Below are 17,649 nucleotides of genomic sequence, written 5' to 3'. Positions count from 1 at the left end.
AATGATGAAGAACGAGTAAGAAGAGTGAGAAAATCGCGAACAAGCAAGCAACAAAATGGCGAACTGCCACTACGCTATTCGTATTTAAAGAAAACCTGCGCTGGAATTTTCCAGCGCTCAAATTCAAGCGCTGGAATTTTCTAGCGCACATTTATTGCACTCCTACAAAATGTTGGGCCATTCAACCCCATTTATTACCAAATAACTGCTTAATCTTGTTCCGTTTTTCTTCCCGCGAAAAAGTAACGGTATTTCAAAAATGTCGATATTCAGGGGGCCCACTAACAGGCAACTGCGTTCCTAAATCACCGTAACCCATTTAGGAGACAGTTATTTTAAAAAAAAAAAACAACAAAAAACACAAAGAAAATTTCGAAACTTATCTGCATTCAAAAATCTGTATTCTGAAAAAGTTTTGTAATCCGTATCCCGTATTCCGTTCAGGTTTATTCATTCCTTGCTAAAAAAATGTCGCGGTTTTTGTAATCCGTATCCCGTATTCCGTTCAAGTTTATTCATTCCTTGCTAAAAAATGTTGCGGTTTTTGTAATCCGTATCTTGGATTCTTTTCACGTTTATTCATTTCTTGCTAAAAAATGTCGCGGTTTTTGTGATCGTATCCCGGATTCCGTTCAGGTTTATTCATTCCTTGCTAAAAATTGTCGCGGTTTTTTAATCCGTATCCCGGATTCCGTTTAGGTTTATTCATTCCTTACTAAAAAATGTCGCGGTTTTTGTAGTCCGTATCCCGGATTCCGTTTTGGTTAATTTATTCCTCACTAAAAAATGTCGCGGTTTTGTAATCCATATCCCGGGTTCCGTTTAGGCTTATTCATTCCTTGCTTAAAAATGTCACGGTTTTGTAATCCGTGTTCCGGATTCCGTTTAGGTTTATCCATTATTCTGTTATGTCGTATTTCGTATTCTGTGATCTATATCCCATTCCGTATCTAGTATGTCCTTAAAAAGTCAAGTTAAGTGTCTGTTTTCGAAAAACTCTGTTCTACCACTTGAACGTCTTCAATGACTCTCTGAGAAGTCCGTTCAAGTCAGTAAGTTCCCAATGACTTGTGAGGTAACTATTGACATTCCTAGTGATGACCCTTCAGTCAAATTTTATCACTTGGGGGATCGTGGGACCCTCGCTTGGACTTGGTTTTAACCAAACTAAGTCCCAGACGCACTCCGTCTACCAATACTTTGATTGTCGTCTTGTCCAAACTCAATCAAAGTGGTGGCTAACTGTAGACGCGTACATTTATCCCTAGGCCCGACACGGTCTATTCGATGATGAAACCAAACACCGCTTGACTAAGCTTTCTTAAGTATGCTGTGAACGATCCATGACTGACTAATATTCCATAAACCATATTTCCATTTTTAGAAACTACTATTTATAGTAACTGCTATGCTTGAACCCTAGCTAGAATAGTAACCGTATAAGATAAAATATCTGAGTGTTTAAATCGCATTACGATTTATCTTTGGATAAAGGCTATGAGTTCCATCCCAACTCATGTTCCTAAGATAGAAAACGTGGCAAGACTCGGCAAAAACCGATAAAGACTAGAAAGTTAACTAAAACAACAGCGCTGGAAAATTCCAGGGCTAGCATTCCAAGCGTCACTATTTTCAAGCGCTCAAACCTTGTGCGTTGTTATATTCCAGCGCTACAGTTTGTATCTTACAAAATCACGCAAAAGATAGAATTGATCCAGCTATCACCAGAATAAATTCTGGCGCTCAAAGTGCAAAAGCTAGAAATAACCAGGGATCTTGATCCAAGCGCTGGAATTTTCTAGCGCTGCAGAGATCTCAGTTGGGAAATTCCCATTTCGAAGTTTTATCTTATTATGGTCTATTTTACTAAAAATAGGGTCTGCGAAAATCGGAAAAAAGCACACATTCCTAACCCTAAACCCTTACGCTTGAGTATCGACCGAAGCTTTTCTCTGTCCCGTATTCATTTGTCTTCCGCATTTAACACACTGTTAAGCAGACCCTGCCCGCACGAGCGCTCGATAGCCTGAATACTATCGAAGTGCTGCTGAAACCTAAACACCATCCTAAGCCTAAAATACTCAAAACTCTGGAAGAATCCCGTCCCATTGTTAGTCAGTTATCAGAAAGTTCTAAAGCCAAACAGAAAGATAGCAAAGTTAAGTGGTAGGTGTTCCTAAGAACCGCAGTAAAGCCTACGCTTTGCTATAATTTGAATCAATATTTTATTACTTTCCTTGCCATATAAATCTGCTAAACTTAATCTGTTATATTGCTGACGCCTAAATCAGATAATACTTGGACACATCGGTATATTGTTAGGCATCTTAAATCAATATAAATCAGCGTTTTGACATTTCTTGAGTAATATCTGTGCATTAAAATGAATAAAGAGTAGGGATGTAGCATAACGCATGTCCCGTCATCGTCACAATTGAACTATTAAGTACCGCGCCGCATGGCCTAATGCTGGCACTCCCTGTATTAGTAAACGTCCCCCGAACTCTCAATCTCTACTCCGTTGGATGTATGTTGAGCGATTTCCACACCTGGGATCATAAGGGAGCCTATGGCCATTGTGAGTCAAGTATGTTTGCACTCCAGGCATATACCGATAACCGGGTTTTGTCAATTTTTTAAAACTGAATGGAGACTCCTAAAGACTAGTAAAAAGAGGCTAACGCCCACAGTTAGTTCCTATTTACTTAATATGCTTGCCACATCCAGAGATGAAAAGTCGTGCAAGCCGTATACTCTTTCTAGAGGCGCCCCGTCATGTTTTTCGACCCCGTCACACCGAACTTACTTCAACACAGCAACAAAGAGGCGAAAGCCATCGAGACTTCATGGCCAAGTTTATGAAAGAATCAGCAGACATCCCAAACTTGCAGCCCGATGTGGCAATCTTTGCGTTGAAGCATGCACTTCAAGAGGGAAGATTGCGTGACAAGCTGTCAATGAAGAACCCCACCAAAATAGTTGACGTGCTTCAAATGGCAGATGCGTTCATAAGAACCGAAGAGTTCAACAAAGCTGCTGCAAAGTTGAAAGGTTCCTCAGAGCCAAATGATACAAAATCAAATCAGAGCAAGCCCGAGGGCAGCTCGAGAAAGGGGAAAGAGAAGCAAGGTGCGAGAGATAGTAGCACGAAGAAAGAAGGGAGAAAGGGTGATCTTCAATCCAAATACACCAGCTACACTCCACTTTCTCTCGCCCAAAAAGAAATCTACAGCCTCCACAAGCACGATGGGAAATGGAAGAAGGCAGACAAGCTTAAATCCCAGCACAGGAATAGAAATAAGTGGTGCGAGTTCCACGACGACTTTAGCCATAACAATGAAGAGTATAATCAGCTGAAGGATAGCATCGAGGATCTCGTTCTCAGAGGGTATCTCAAGCAGTACCTGGCTGACCGGAGGAAATGAGCGATGGAAAAAGAAAAAACTCCAAGTGGAAAGCCTCAGGAGAAACCCCCAAAGAGAATCCACGAAGCCACGGGGCATAAGAAGCACGACATCTTAGTGGTATTCCGAGGGAAGAGGTTCACCAATTCCAGTCATAAGCATCTAAGAGCTATCTCCCACCGAGTCAACTGCAGCACTGTAGGGGAGAAGGATCCCCATCAGCCAAGCATCACTTTCACTGACGATGATTTCCTCGGAGTCCAGTACAAAGACGAAGATCCATTAGTAATATTCATGGACCTCAACAACCACAATTTACACAGAGTACTGGTTGACGGGGGAAGCGCCGTCAGCATCATCTTCAGAAACTGTTTTGACCAACTGATTCTCGAGGAAGCTGAGGAGTCAATAACGAAGGCCAGTTATCCACTGATCGGATTCCACAGATCCGCAGCAATTCCCCGAGGAAAAATCACCCTACTAGTCACAACCGGCAAAGGCCAAGCTGCAAGAAATTTCCGAGGAGAATTCTTAGTGATGGATTGCGATTTAGTGTACAATGTCATCATGGGACAAACCATGATCCACAAAATGAAAGGAATATCATCTACATACTATCAGATGATGATGTATGTCTCGGATGCAGGCATTGCCGAGCGGATAAAGGGAGATCAGGAGGTCGCAAGAAGAACTTGCCATACCGCCCTCCAAAACCCGAGGCCGGGAGACGATTCCGAAGATGATGAAAAGAAAAAACAAGATCCCTCGCGAGAGGAGAAAGAGGCTAAGAGGAGAAAGGCCGAATCGAGCAGTCTGGTGAAACCCGCAGAGGTTGATGCTCCGCCCAAAACTCCTTCTCCCGAGCCAGATTAAGAAATGGAGGATATCTTCCTAGAGGACGATTCAGACATGAGCGTCCGAATAGGCAAAGGCCTGAGTTCAGGGCTCCGGATCGATCTTATACAACTCCTAAGAGATCATAAAGACATCTTTGCATGGTCGATAGCTGATATGCCAGGGATAGATCCGAAGAAGATTTGTCACAAGCTGGATGTCAGTGTCGAAGCCCGACCAATCAAACAAAAGAAGAGGAAAATCCTCGGAAAAGAACAAAGCCATCGCCGAAGAGGTGAAGAAACAACAAGAAGCATGTTTCATTGAGACGTGCATGTATCCCAAGTGGTTGGCCAATGTGGTGATGGTAAAAAAAGCGAACGGTTCATGGCGCATGTGCGTAGACTTCACAGATTTGAATTGAGCCTGCCCCAAAAATTGCTACCCTCTCCCGAGGATTGATCAATTGGTAGACACAACAAGTGGCCACGCACTGCTAAGCTTCATAGACGCCTTTTCAAGATACCATCATGTGTTCATGCACCCTAACGACAGAGCAAAGACCACATTCATCACGAGCGCAGAGGTGTCCAACTGCAGAATGATGCCCTTCGGATTGAAAAATGCCGGAGCAACCTATCAGAGGTTAGTTGATCACATCTTTGCTGATCAGAAAGGAAGGAACATCGAGGTCTATGTGGACGATTCCATAGTCAAAAGCGTCAAGGAGGAAGACTACATCAAAGACATGGCCGAAACCTTCAGCAATCTGAGGAAGTACAAAATAAAACTTGAACAAAGAGAAGTGTGCCTTCGGAGTGATGTCAGGAAAGTTCCTCGAATTCATTGTGAGTGAAAGAGGAATTGATGCAAACCAGGATAAATTCCATGCAGCATTAGACCTCCCCGAGCCAAAGACTAAAAGAGACGTGCAAAGGCTAACCGGCAGATTGGCCGCACTATCAAGATTCATCTCGAAAGGTTCAGACAAAGGGGCACCCTTTTTCAAAGCTCTCAAACCAAAAACCCTCCTAGGAGGAGAAGTAGAACCAATCAAAAAGAAAGGCGTCGCAAGGAAGGTGGACCCCGAGATAATATGGGAACAGGAATAGAAAGAAGCGTTCCAACAACGCAGAACCCACCTAGATCAACAGCCAACTCTTAGCAGACCAAAGGAAGGGGAAACTTTATACTTATATATGGCAGTCAGTCCAGGGACTGTGAGTGCAGTCCTCCTTTGGGAAGAAGAGAAAAGCAACGACCAATCTACTTCACCAACCGAACTTTAACTGGTGCCGAGACTCGGTACCCCCTTATTGTGAAAGTAGCTTACGCAGTGGTGGTAGTTGCAAGAATACTAGGACCCTACTTCGACTCTCATCAAATCGTGGTGCTAAACAACCAGCCACTGGAAAAGGTGCTGGATAAAATTAAAAGGTCGGGAAGATTTGCTGCCTGGGCCTTCGAACTTTCATAGTTCGGTATCAAGTATCAGCAGAGGGCAACCATCAAGGCACATGCACTCGCTTATTTCTTAGCCGAATGCTCATATCAGGAAGTGTTAGATGACACCAAGAGAACTTGGGAGGTCTACACCGATGGATCTTTCATAACCAACGGCTCGGGAGCCGAGGTTGTCCTAATACCTCTAACAAGGAAAAGCATAGAGTACTTCGGTTACTCTGACATGGGCCTGTTGGGGGATTTACAATAGGTTTGGTACCCTTTGACACCCAAGCCTTTTTGAACCTTAGAGACTAGGATAAACTAAATGCACATTGTATTTGAAATCATGCTCGTTGTGAGTTTAAATGTAGATTTTTATGTGCTGTGTGAAACTAATCAACCAGATTCTTAGTTTAAGGTCAATAATGCTTATCGAATTCCAAAAATATACTCTAAACGTCGAATAAATGCTAAAGTTACAAATCAGAAACAAAATTCCGCAGTCAGGAGCCCAGCGCCAGAATAAACTAGCGCAGCCCTGACATGCGCTAGAATATTCCAGCGCTCAAATTCAAAGCGCCAGAAATTTCAAGCGCACGCGACGAGGAAAAAAAAGGCATAATGGCGTGCGCATGAAATTCTCACGCTGTTCAGGCCAACGCTGGAAAATTCCACCGCTGCCATCTTGTGCGCTGGAATTTTCCAGCGCCCGCCTACTTTTCTTCGCATTTGAATCATTAACCAGAATTTAAAAATTCAGAACCCAGTCCATCTTGAAACCAATTCGAAAGACCAAAATACACATCTGCCCCGAGAATTACGTAGGTCTGGCTGAAAATGCCCATTCCGGAACGCATATTCAATTTGCGCCGAAGGTATTTTCAGGGAATTGAATCCTAATTAAGTCAAAATTAACAAAAATCCGCATTCTCTTTTGCCAATCAAACCCAAAGGCCAGTACGCGAAAAATACTTACCATTTGCATCACAACGCTGAATGTCTGAGCGCACGAACACTCAAAAAAAGGGACCCGTTTGGTAAAATCCAAGCCACGGAACAAAATTGACTAAAAGGAAAAAACTGCACAAATGCCTACATGCGTTGGAAATTTCCATCGCACCACAAGCGAGCGCTAGAAAATTCCAACGCTTCAAATCCAAGAGCTGGAATATTCTAGCGATGCTAGCTTCACTCTCGACAATTTTCGCGAACTCTGGCCTAAACTAAAAAAATGATTCGCAAAAGTAATTGTTGGCTCACCAATGATACTTAAGGATGGCATGACACCATTCAAACTAAAATAAATCGACACACATCTAAGTGAAGAAAATTATCCTTACCTAAGAAATCGAGCAGTTCCGAGTCAGTGTCAAGTTGTATCCAGTAAAAAGAAACCAATCCATTACCCTAAATAGTTGTCTTGTAACATACGACTGGTTCTGCTACTTGGCGCGGAACCGAAGATCAGAGATTAGCGCGTCTTGAGTCTTCCACCCCAATTCCTCGCCCGATTGGAGAAATATTAACTCATGTCTCCACCCGTCATTCTCCTTTTCTAGGATCTCCAGTTTTCCGACCCCAGTTCTCCTATGCACCAACTAGCAACATCTCGCTTGAAGATTTGACCGCACAAGTCCAACTAATGGCCACTGCTATGGAACAACTCCGCATGGAAAATAAAAAACTGACGGCTACTCTGGCCCAAAATGAGCAGGATAATGCAAGGAAGATGACTTGGGCAACAAAATTGAAGATGATCTCTTCAAGAACATCCAGAATGATGCGGCAAAACCGCAATACGAGCCTCGAAACAACACTTATAAGAAAAGCGAACAATCCCAGGCCCAAGAGGTCCACGCCATCGAAAGCAATCCACCAAGGACCAAACGCTGGGTCAGGGGCCGAAAGTTCGCCCCACCGGGGTCAACTTGAGAAGCGGAATACGACCGACTCTATGCTCAAGGTAAATTGGTTCCGTTAGAACCAACACCTGAGCCTGCAGTAAAAAAAAAAATACTGGAACGACTCTGCATATTGCATGTACCACAGATTCAAAGGCCACGATATCGAAAATAGCTTGTTCCATAAAAACACGATAGAAGATATGATAGAAGAAAATATCATCTTCCTGCCCAATGTGCACAAACCCAGCAATAACACAAGTCCTCTCGGAGCCTGCTGCATAACACTCGATCACCCAGAGTGCACAACTTTCGACCCCTTGAGCTACATAACGCCTCAAGGAAAGCCACTGGCACGATTACCAACACCAATATGGAGATATCTGCGGCATGTGGGATGACAATACCGATGATGTCAACCTTTTCCAAACTGAAGCCGCAGGCCAGAATTACTTCACCGAAGACTGGCACGCGGTACCCCTCACCTACCCTCCTCCGGAGACTGAGATCAACAAGTTTACCCTTTTCGGAAGAATATATCAGCCGAATATTAGCCCGCCGCCCACGATCCAAGGGGAGTATGAGGCCAAATGGCCGAGCATGACAACCTATCTAGTTAAAATTAAATCCTTAACGTCAAAGTTAAGATCATTCGAAGTCATCCTCATTCCCCGAGGACAAAATACACAAGCCGACTCCCTGTCAAAACTAGCAAGCTCAACGCTCATCGACCTGAATAGGTCAGTCCATGTGGAAGTATATCAAGAAAGACTCTTTGATCTGCCACCCCCTATAGTATGCAATCTACGCCCCGAGCCGAGTTGGATGGACTCAGTTGTAGCATACATGGAGAGGGGAGAACTTCACGAAGACAAGCTTCTAGATAGGAAGTTGAAAAGATTCAACAGATGGTTCATCATCGATGCCAGCGTAGAGCTCATGAGGAAATCTTTCTCAGCACCGCTATTGAAGTGCATCGAGCTAACCGACGCAGACTACATTTTAAGAGTGAACCCACTGGGCATCTGCGGAAATCATATGGAAGGAAGAGCCTTAGCACATAAGGCACTCCGGGCCGGATACTGGTGGCCCACCATGGTTTCCGAAGCAAAAGCGATGACAAGAAAGTGCGAGAAGTGCCAAAAATTTGCCCCAGCCATCCTCCAACCAGCTCAAACCATACAATCAACACTCTATCCCTTACCATTTGCACAATGGGGATTGGAAATCATTGGTACATTTCCCACGTCCGTAAACCAGAAGAAGTGGTTGATTGTAGAAGTTGTTACTTTAGCAAGTGGACTGAAGCCGAGCCAGTTTCGGAAATTACAGAAGCCCAAGTCCGGAAATTCATCTGGCAGAATATAATTACAAGGTTCATCATACCGAGGTTGATGGCCTTAGACCACGGAAACAATTTGATAACACTCCAATGCAAAGCTGGTGCAAACAGTTCGGTATACACCTAGCTTATTCAGCAGTATGCCACCCATAGAGCAAGAGGCAAGCCGAAGCCGCGAACAAACTAATCCTGAACGCACTCAAGAAGCGAGTGGAGGACGAGAAGATTAAATGGCTGGAGGAGTTACCAGGAACACTATGGTCCCTTCGGACCACCGAGAAAGAAGCCACTGGACAGACACCTTTCCATTTAGTGTACGGGTCCGAGGCTTTCATCCCTGTGGAGATCGGGACAGAAAGCTTGAGAATCAAATCATACAACAAGTATGATGGGGTTCATGGAGAAAGCAATGATCAACTTATAACCGAGCCTCTAGATCTGCTGGATGAAGCTCGGGACGATGCCAAACTCTAAATGCAGCCTACCGACAAAGGGTTAGCAAGCACTACAATCTAAGAGACAACGCTAGACCTCTGAAGACCGGAGACTTAGTGCTCAGAAACGCTGTAGGAGTTCAGAAGGGGATAATCCATGGAAAGCTATGGACAACTTGGGAAGGAGCTTATGTCATCCATGCTGGAAAAAGACCTGGCGCATATATGCTCAGGCAATTAGCTGGACAGGTCTTCAAGAACCATTGGAATTCCGATGTTCTCAAGAAATACTTTGTATGAGCACCACCCCTTGTAATACAAGTAAGTTGTTTAATAAGAAGAAAAAGGCCGCTGGCCCCATGTGTTTCATTAAACCAATCTCTTGCAATTTCATTTTATCATGCTTTGACTTATATTCATGCTACCTCAGAAATGACCTTCGGATCACCGAGTATAAAATAAATACTGGATAGATATTTCTTGGGCGAAGCTCCAAAAAATTAATGACCCTAAAAATCGAACAGAATCCCGTCCAAAATCCTCAGATTTGCGGTATTCTGGACGAACACCGTTTGAAACCAAAGTCGCTCAAAATAAAGTTAACAAGTTCTGGATAGATCTTCGGATCACAAAACTTAGACTAACATTGGAAAACACCCTCGTGTAGCCGAAGTCACCTAACTAAGAGAATGACTAGCAGCTTCTTGCCAAGATCGCCAGATCACAAGAAACTGGAAGAACAAGCAAGTTCTGGGACAGATCTTCAGATCACTAGAACTTGGAGAAAGTCTTGGACAGATCTTCGGATTGCAAGAACTTGGATTAAACAAGCAAGTTTTGGGACAAATCTTCAGATCACTAGAACTTGGAACAAGTCTTGGACGGATCTTCGGATCACAAGAACTTAGACGAAACATACTCGGGAAATCACGACTCTTAGAAACGGAAAAGCAAAGAAATTCAATAACAGTTGCAAATCCCCGAAGTATGAAAGTCGGAAATATAAAAAAAAATAAGAAAAAAAGAGAAGATCCAGGGAGCATACATGAATAGATTAACAGAAGCTTGGGACTAACCGAGGATTCCTCAAAAATTGAAAAGAAAATGGGATAAAGCTAAAATCGGCAACCAGCAACAGATGATATCAGCCTACTGAAGTATAAGAAAGCAAAAACAAGATTAGGTATTGAAGTTCATCGCAGAGCTGAAGCCAAAAAGGGAGAAGTTTAAGCGCAAATTCGAAAGTCCTCAACTGGAACCAACCGACTCTGAAGAAGAAGGCTGCCCGAGTTCTTAAGGGACGTCGGAGGCAGGACCTTGGAGAGTAGCCTTAGAAGAGGTACCCACATTATTGTCATCTTCATAAGCAACCTTCCGCCCCCGAGCCTCCTCAGCAGCCTGCTCACGCTCCTTCGTGGCCTTATCTCGATCCGCTTCACATTCGACCAGATGATCCTTAGCCTCGAGCCAGACACTCACCTTCTCCTCCCATTTTACCTCAGGCATATTCTTCGCAAACATCCGACGAGCACCGCAGAGGCCATTCTAATATCACTACAAGAAATTTACCTTTTCTTGGCGATTATTTAGTACCGAATGTATAATCGCTACTATAAGTCCATAGTATGTGTTAAATAATATAGACAATTACCGTACTTCATAATCGCTATATCAGCCTTTAATTAATCAATACGAAAAAACAAATTAGATATTATTCCTAAACGTACCGCCTATTTTTTCACAAATTGCGCTCAACTTTTCCTTCAAAATTTTTTGCCAAAAAACTTTCCGCTTAAAACTTTCACTTCTCTCCACTGCCTTCCGTCTTCTAAACTTAGGGTTTAGATTAGTTTTCTTTCATTCTCCATAGATACCAAAAGCTTGAACTCGAAACGCGATATTCTGGGGCGGATGTGATTATTTCGCGCAAATGTTAATCGGGTTTTCATCCTGGATTCTTAACCCGATTTCACAGAACTCAATTGCAGCTGTTTCATCACAAGTTCAAGGTAATTTTCCTCTTTATTATTTTAATTATTTTCGAAATTTGGTTGAATTTCCCGATCCTGTTCAATTTTTGGTTGAATTTTCCTAATTATTTTTGATATTTGTATGATAGTTACATATTAATTCGGTTGTGGTTGTTCCCTTTTCATCACTTCTCTCCTTCCCCAAATAGGTATTCAAAAAACACGAATTACCATCCTCTGTTGATTTCACGAAGCAGGTAATTTTACTCTTCTTTATTCCAATTCTTTTCAATTTTTTTTGTTGAATTTTCCTAATTCTATTCGATATTTAGATGATAAGTACATAGTAATTCAGTTCTGGTTGTTCATTTGTCATCCCATTTCTATTTCCCCAAATTGAGGTATTAAGTGCAAACGAATTCTCCATTCTTTGTTGATTTCACGAAGTAGTTCCAAGTAATTTTCAAATAAATATTCTAATTTTTTTTGAATTTTGGTTGAATTTTCCTAATTCTTTTCGATATTTAGATAAGTTTACCTTTTTCTATTTGAATTTTGGTTGATATTTCATCTTCTGGTTCATTTTAAATTTTTGTTAGAAATACTGTTATATTTCATCCTATGGTTCAGTTTTAATTTTGGTAAGAAGTACTGATCTTTCATCCTTTGGGATGATCACTTTTTATCTACTTAAGATGATTTATAATTCCGCTTCAGCTTGTTTATGTATTCAGTGGTAGATTCTCGTCCTTAGGTCCTACTTTGTATACCCCTGTGTTTTTGGGCTTAATAAGTTAATATAATTAGAATTTCATCTATCATTTTATTAGTCCAGGATTACTTACTCTTTGATATTGATGTCTAAGGTTGTATGAATCAGAATTGTAACGTTTTGTGTTATGATACCATTTTTAGATTAATTAACCAAATTATTATAGTGTGTTGGTATTTTGTTGATATGCTATATGTCTTTTTTTTTTTTTTTTTTTTTAAGTTTTTGATATTTTCTAGTGTATTGTTGTTGTAGTTGTTGCATTCTTGTGTTATGCCTTGATAGAGGTGTTGAGCTTCTGGTCTGTTGTTGTTGTTGTTGTTGTTGTTGAGATTTCTGGTCTGTTGTTGCTGTTGTTGGGTGTCCAGGTCTATTGTTTGTATTTTTGTTATAGTCTGCATACACTGAGCTGTTGGCTGGTTGTGAAAGTCAGCTAGCAACTCTCTTCATTTATGAAATTCAGCAGCTACTATCCAGCAGACCCAACGAGTTGGCTGGTGGTGTGCTTCTAATATTGGCTGGTGGTGTGAGTCTCTAGATTAACTCAGTGCATAGAACTATAAACGAACGTAATTAAGATAAATTTATTTTAAATTTTCTAGAATTTAGTTAGAAAAAACAAGTTCGCCTATAATTTGCGTAAAGAACGAAAAAGAAACCAAATTCAGTGCAACGAATTAAAATGAACCTCTTAAGCCAAACACACCTTAAATTATCTAGAAAAACCTAGAATTATACAAAGTTCAAGCTGCTGGATTAGCCACGGATCTGCCACCAGCTAGCTGTTGATGCTACTGTTGTCAACTAGCTGTTGATGCTGCTGCTGTCAGCTAGCTGTTGTTGCTGATGCTGTCATCTAGCTGCTGCTGCTGATGCTGTCAGCTAAGTATAAAGCCTATCATACTAAGTCATAGATGTATTGTAATTTTCCTAGCTTGGTTTTAAAATTGGAAGAATTGTCTATAGTTATAATTGCAAATTCACCTTTTTCTGTTTTGCCACTTTAATTTCATAGCTAGTAGCATGTTTATAGATAGTGTATATTCTATGTACTGTAATCATATGGTGTTGATGAAAACCAACTTTAAAGTTTGTGTATAGTCATACAGTGCAGAGTTAGTTATTCATTGTGCTTAATACCCTGACCTATATTCTATATGAACCTAAACACGTTCATTAATTCAAGTTTGATTCTGCTCACACCATTTTCCGTTGGAGTGATTTTGTGTCTCTAAGGCTGTGGTTCAAGTTCTGACTTCTGTGTATCTCATTTTTGTTTAGCTACACCATCTCTTGGGGTTTTCTTCTTGATTGCCTATAAAATTATTCCAGATGTTTGATAGAAACTGAGCAAATATTTAGTCAAGCCCTTTACAATTTTTCACTATTTTGCATATTGCTACTACTATTTTTCATTAAACGCATAACTCATTGTCTGTAGTTAGCTCTCCAGCGACTTTCATATTCTTGTAGGATTGGGGTTAGATAAAAAAAATGTCAGCAACCTTCATTTTGGCTCCCAAGTCCCAAATCCTTCAGCAGAGGTTGCTTGTCACTGATGTTTGTGTGTTCTATGTTATCAATGGTCACGAGGCTGACATATATTTTGTTGTTGTGGTGTCCTTATTCAGAATAAACTTTTGGTTAATTGAATATAAGAATTCAGAAAAACAGGTCTATTTTAATATTATTCTAGCTAAGTTGTCTTTGATTATCATTTCTTTATCCTCTGGTATATTGGTTTTATAAGTTTCACTGTGTTCACTCGATTTCTTAATATAATTTGAATTCTATTAAAGTTCGGAAACTATGGATCACTTGGTTTTGCCATGAACAATCTGTCGCCATATGATTCTAGTGGGAAATCCTTTTCCAGTCTGGCCTCAAGGGTACTCTAACATACGCATGAATTTGTTAACTGGTTACATGAAAGCTCATTTATCAGTACTTGGTAGGTCTCTTAATGCAAAGTTATTGTTTGTTGTGTAGGACCTGATGAAAGAAAAACTAGCTGAACTTCCTGGTGGATTTGAATAGTCTAACGGACGAATTGTCAAATCTTATAGGATGATGACACTTCAACATGGGGGTCATGAAATGCAAAGCTTAGGTAGCAACGCACAAGGACGGTAAGAATTGTTTACTTCATCTTAAATATTTGTTGTTGGTTGTTGATCTGTAACTGGAAAAAAATTCATGTGTAGTTGGTTGTCTCTAGATATTTTGGCTAGTGATTCCATGCTAGTTCGCATTTTGATTTTGTATGCAGTTTTTTAAGAAGATTCTTGTCAATGTTTAAACCTGTAATTTTGAATAATTCAAGGAATGTAGCACTTGTCTTTTCTTGACATCGTCAAACATTCGAACAATCTGATAGTTGGAAGAGTGTCATATAAGGGAGGTGATTAGGTCATATTAAGAACTTATTGGCACTAGTGTAATCTAATAAAATACTTGATAATAAGATATCATAGATTGAGCATTCATACAGTACATACAAGGCATGGCAGAGAAATTCATGTGTAATTGAACTTCGATATACCTTAAATTGGGTCCTTGGACTTGCAATATAGTCTTGATAACATCTAATAAAGTCGTCACATAAGCGCTTAAACCTTCCAAATAATAGTTGTTTATAGTTAGAGCTGAAATTTCTGACAACTTCAATGAAACATTTACCAGACCAAAGAGAGACAATAACCAGAACCCATACCTCCAGCAACATCTCCTACCACCAATCCCTCTAGAGTACTATTGATTTTGTAATTTGCATTTGGTAACACTTCTTCATCTCATAGTCTGTCAAATATTTCAGTGCTTTAAAGAACATTACTTGCAAAGTGTAGCAAAAGTTAGCATTCTCACATTACCATGTAAGTTTGAGTAAAAAGTACATGAAATCACGCCCGATCTCACTTAAACAATGCATAACAGATCTTTTTCTGTTAAGAACTTGTACACGGCTTAACTTGGGAAATATTAAGAATGAAGCATACATCACACATGCAAGCAACTTATAGATGGTTTCCTAACATGTGCATCTGATTCATCCAAGCTAAAGCTACACCAAACAAAACTGCTACTGCTATAGGTAGAGAATTAAACCATCAAAAGTTACATCCCTTGCTAATGTAGACACAAGCTTATCACGAGGGCACAATGTCTTGGTTTCTTAGTGCTACAGCTGCTCACCTGTAGGAATGTTAATACATAATTAGGAAATCTTTTTATTTCATATTACTACAAGTGATGTTTGCTGATGGGGTAAGAAAACAGAACACATATAGGAAGTCGTTTGCTGATGGGGTAATGATACAGAGAAACCTAAAGCGTTGACAACAAACAAAAAGAAGAATTATAATAATGAAACTGACTGTATATGAAAGACTGTTGTCAATAGAACCTGAGCACAGATGAACACATATAGCAAAACTGTATAGAAACTTACTGTTTTGCCCCTGAAACACTGTTGCCTTGGCCTCTGAACACAGAAGAACACATATAAGAAGATTGTATGTAAATTGATTGTTGACAACTTGTCATAGTACCTCGATAGGCCAGCAGGTAATCCTCTCCCCTTCCCATTTAAAGTACTAAGTGAAACTGAAGTAACTTATAGTTTCTAAGTTCTAACCTACTAACCGAGCAGCCTTCTGAGTTGTGGAGTTTTGGTTAAGTTGTGGAGTACTTATGAGTTATACTTAGAAGTTGAGATGCCCACAACATCAACAGAAATAAAAGAAAAAGAACAAAATAAATGGTTAAGTTGTGGAGTACTTTGGTTAAGTTTGTTTTTAATATTTTTAGCACGATAAGCATAATCAAGAGTGTTAATGGTTTCTTCCAAACAATGAGTAGATCGTTAGATTGTTGCTATGATACAAGTCTTCATTTTCCCTCCGAGGGAGTCTCTCAGTAACCTTCTCAGCTTACTGTCCCTGGTTAAACCCACCAAAAAAAAAATAGTTCAAAAAAGTAAATGAGACACTCCGTCCTTGTCTGAGCTGAATGTTCCACTAGTCCGAACCTGTTAGGTATATGAGCTCACTGTTCCACTAGCGCGTTAATAACTCCTCGAAGGGTGAGTAAGATCTTATTAATCTCCCCACCTTTCCTTGCACACCCCTTCATTTTCACAACAATCAGCAGTCATTAACTCATTAATTCACTAAGACTAAATTTAGGATCAACAAATAGCCAACAAGAGTAAACAGAATGATAAATATTCTCAGATCCTGCTAGATCAACAAGATTGATTAATACAACCTCTCTGACACTTGAACGAGAAATATTCTCAGATCCTGCTAGATCAACAAGATTCAGCTTCCCACATTTTATGAGCTCCTCCTCTCCAATATGTCCTTTACATGGACTGTTATGGTGAAGACAGAGTTAGACTGACTGCAAATGGAGAATTGGTTACCAGTTTATGTACTAAAAGTGTAACTAATTGCGAGGGAGGGGAAGGGAGGAGATTTTGACCTGCTATGTTTTTTTAGTAATGTGTCAGATGATCGCCTTTTAGCAGCTCTTTTATAATGATGGAGATGAACACTCTGGTCGCTTCCAAATTCTTCTTTATGCCGAAGCTTTGGGGTTGTTAAGAGAGTTCACATCTCAGAATGTGTTTCTAGAGGTGTAGGGGTTTCATGTAGAGTGGTGGGTGGGATTTGATGTTATCTTCAATCACATCTTTGTTTTCACAAATAATCTCTTTTAGGGAGTGTATTGCGTAAGTCTGTTCTGATGAAAAAGACCAAGTTGGAAATAATTTTCTGCTTTATTTCTGCATGATTGTACTGTGCTCTCAAATGTATGCTCACTGCTATGAAGTTGTGCTGCCCGTGCAGTCTTCCGCACTGCTATGAAGGTGTGCACACAGTACGGACCACCCAGGCTGCTCTTGTCCTCGTTTATATAGGCTATAATTTGCAGCTTTGCATAAATCAGTAAACAATGATGTAATTGTATCCCAATTTACGCTAATCGTTTGGCTTGCTATTTGTTAGGTATGTTGCGGTGCATTTATTGTAGGGAAATATTTCCATACTAGTGATATTAATTATCGTACATTCTTTTGAGTTGCAGATAACTCTTTATTTGGTAAACGGTGAAGTCGGACTTATTTGAGGAAGCACATGACGTTATTGAGTTATATTATATTAGTTGTTTCGTTACTGCATTGTAGTAGTTAATTAGTTATTTATCTTGTCACTGCAGATTATTAGATAACATTTTGTTAAGTTTTTAAGATTATTAGACAATTATATATCACCTATGTAATGACTTATGACTTACTCTGTATTAGTTATTTATTTATAATACTATTTTTATCTTATCATTATTTGTGATTTTAAATTTATACTCATGTATAATTATAATTGTGAATATGCTTGATAGCGACAACTTTTGACAAGCCATTGTAAAACTAAATCCTAGTATGATCCATTTTGTAGCGATTATAATCGCCGCTATAGACTGTCAATTTGAATTGTTATTTAAGCAAATGTATCAATTATGAAATTAATAGTATCACTTAAATTTGC

General features: G+C 40.1%; 1 long non-coding RNA gene across 1 annotated transcript; it reads left to right on the top strand.

The window, feature by feature from the left end:
- Window positions 1-11,106: 11,106 nt before the first annotated feature.
- On the top strand, window positions 11,107-17,444 carry LOC110797219 (uncharacterized). Its single transcript, XR_002535783.2, has 4 exons — window positions 11,107-11,370; window positions 11,541-11,588; window positions 14,093-14,232; window positions 17,192-17,444. It is a non-coding gene; the product is annotated as an uncharacterized lncRNA (long non-coding RNA).
- Window positions 17,445-17,649: the final 205 nt, after the last annotated feature.

This window comes from Spinacia oleracea, chromosome 2 (genome assembly GCF_020520425.1).
Source record: "Spinacia oleracea cultivar Varoflay chromosome 2, BTI_SOV_V1, whole genome shotgun sequence".
NCBI classification, from domain to species: domain Eukaryota; kingdom Viridiplantae; phylum Streptophyta; class Magnoliopsida; order Caryophyllales; family Amaranthaceae; genus Spinacia; species Spinacia oleracea.
This window is presented reverse-complemented; position numbering and strand designations above follow the sequence as displayed.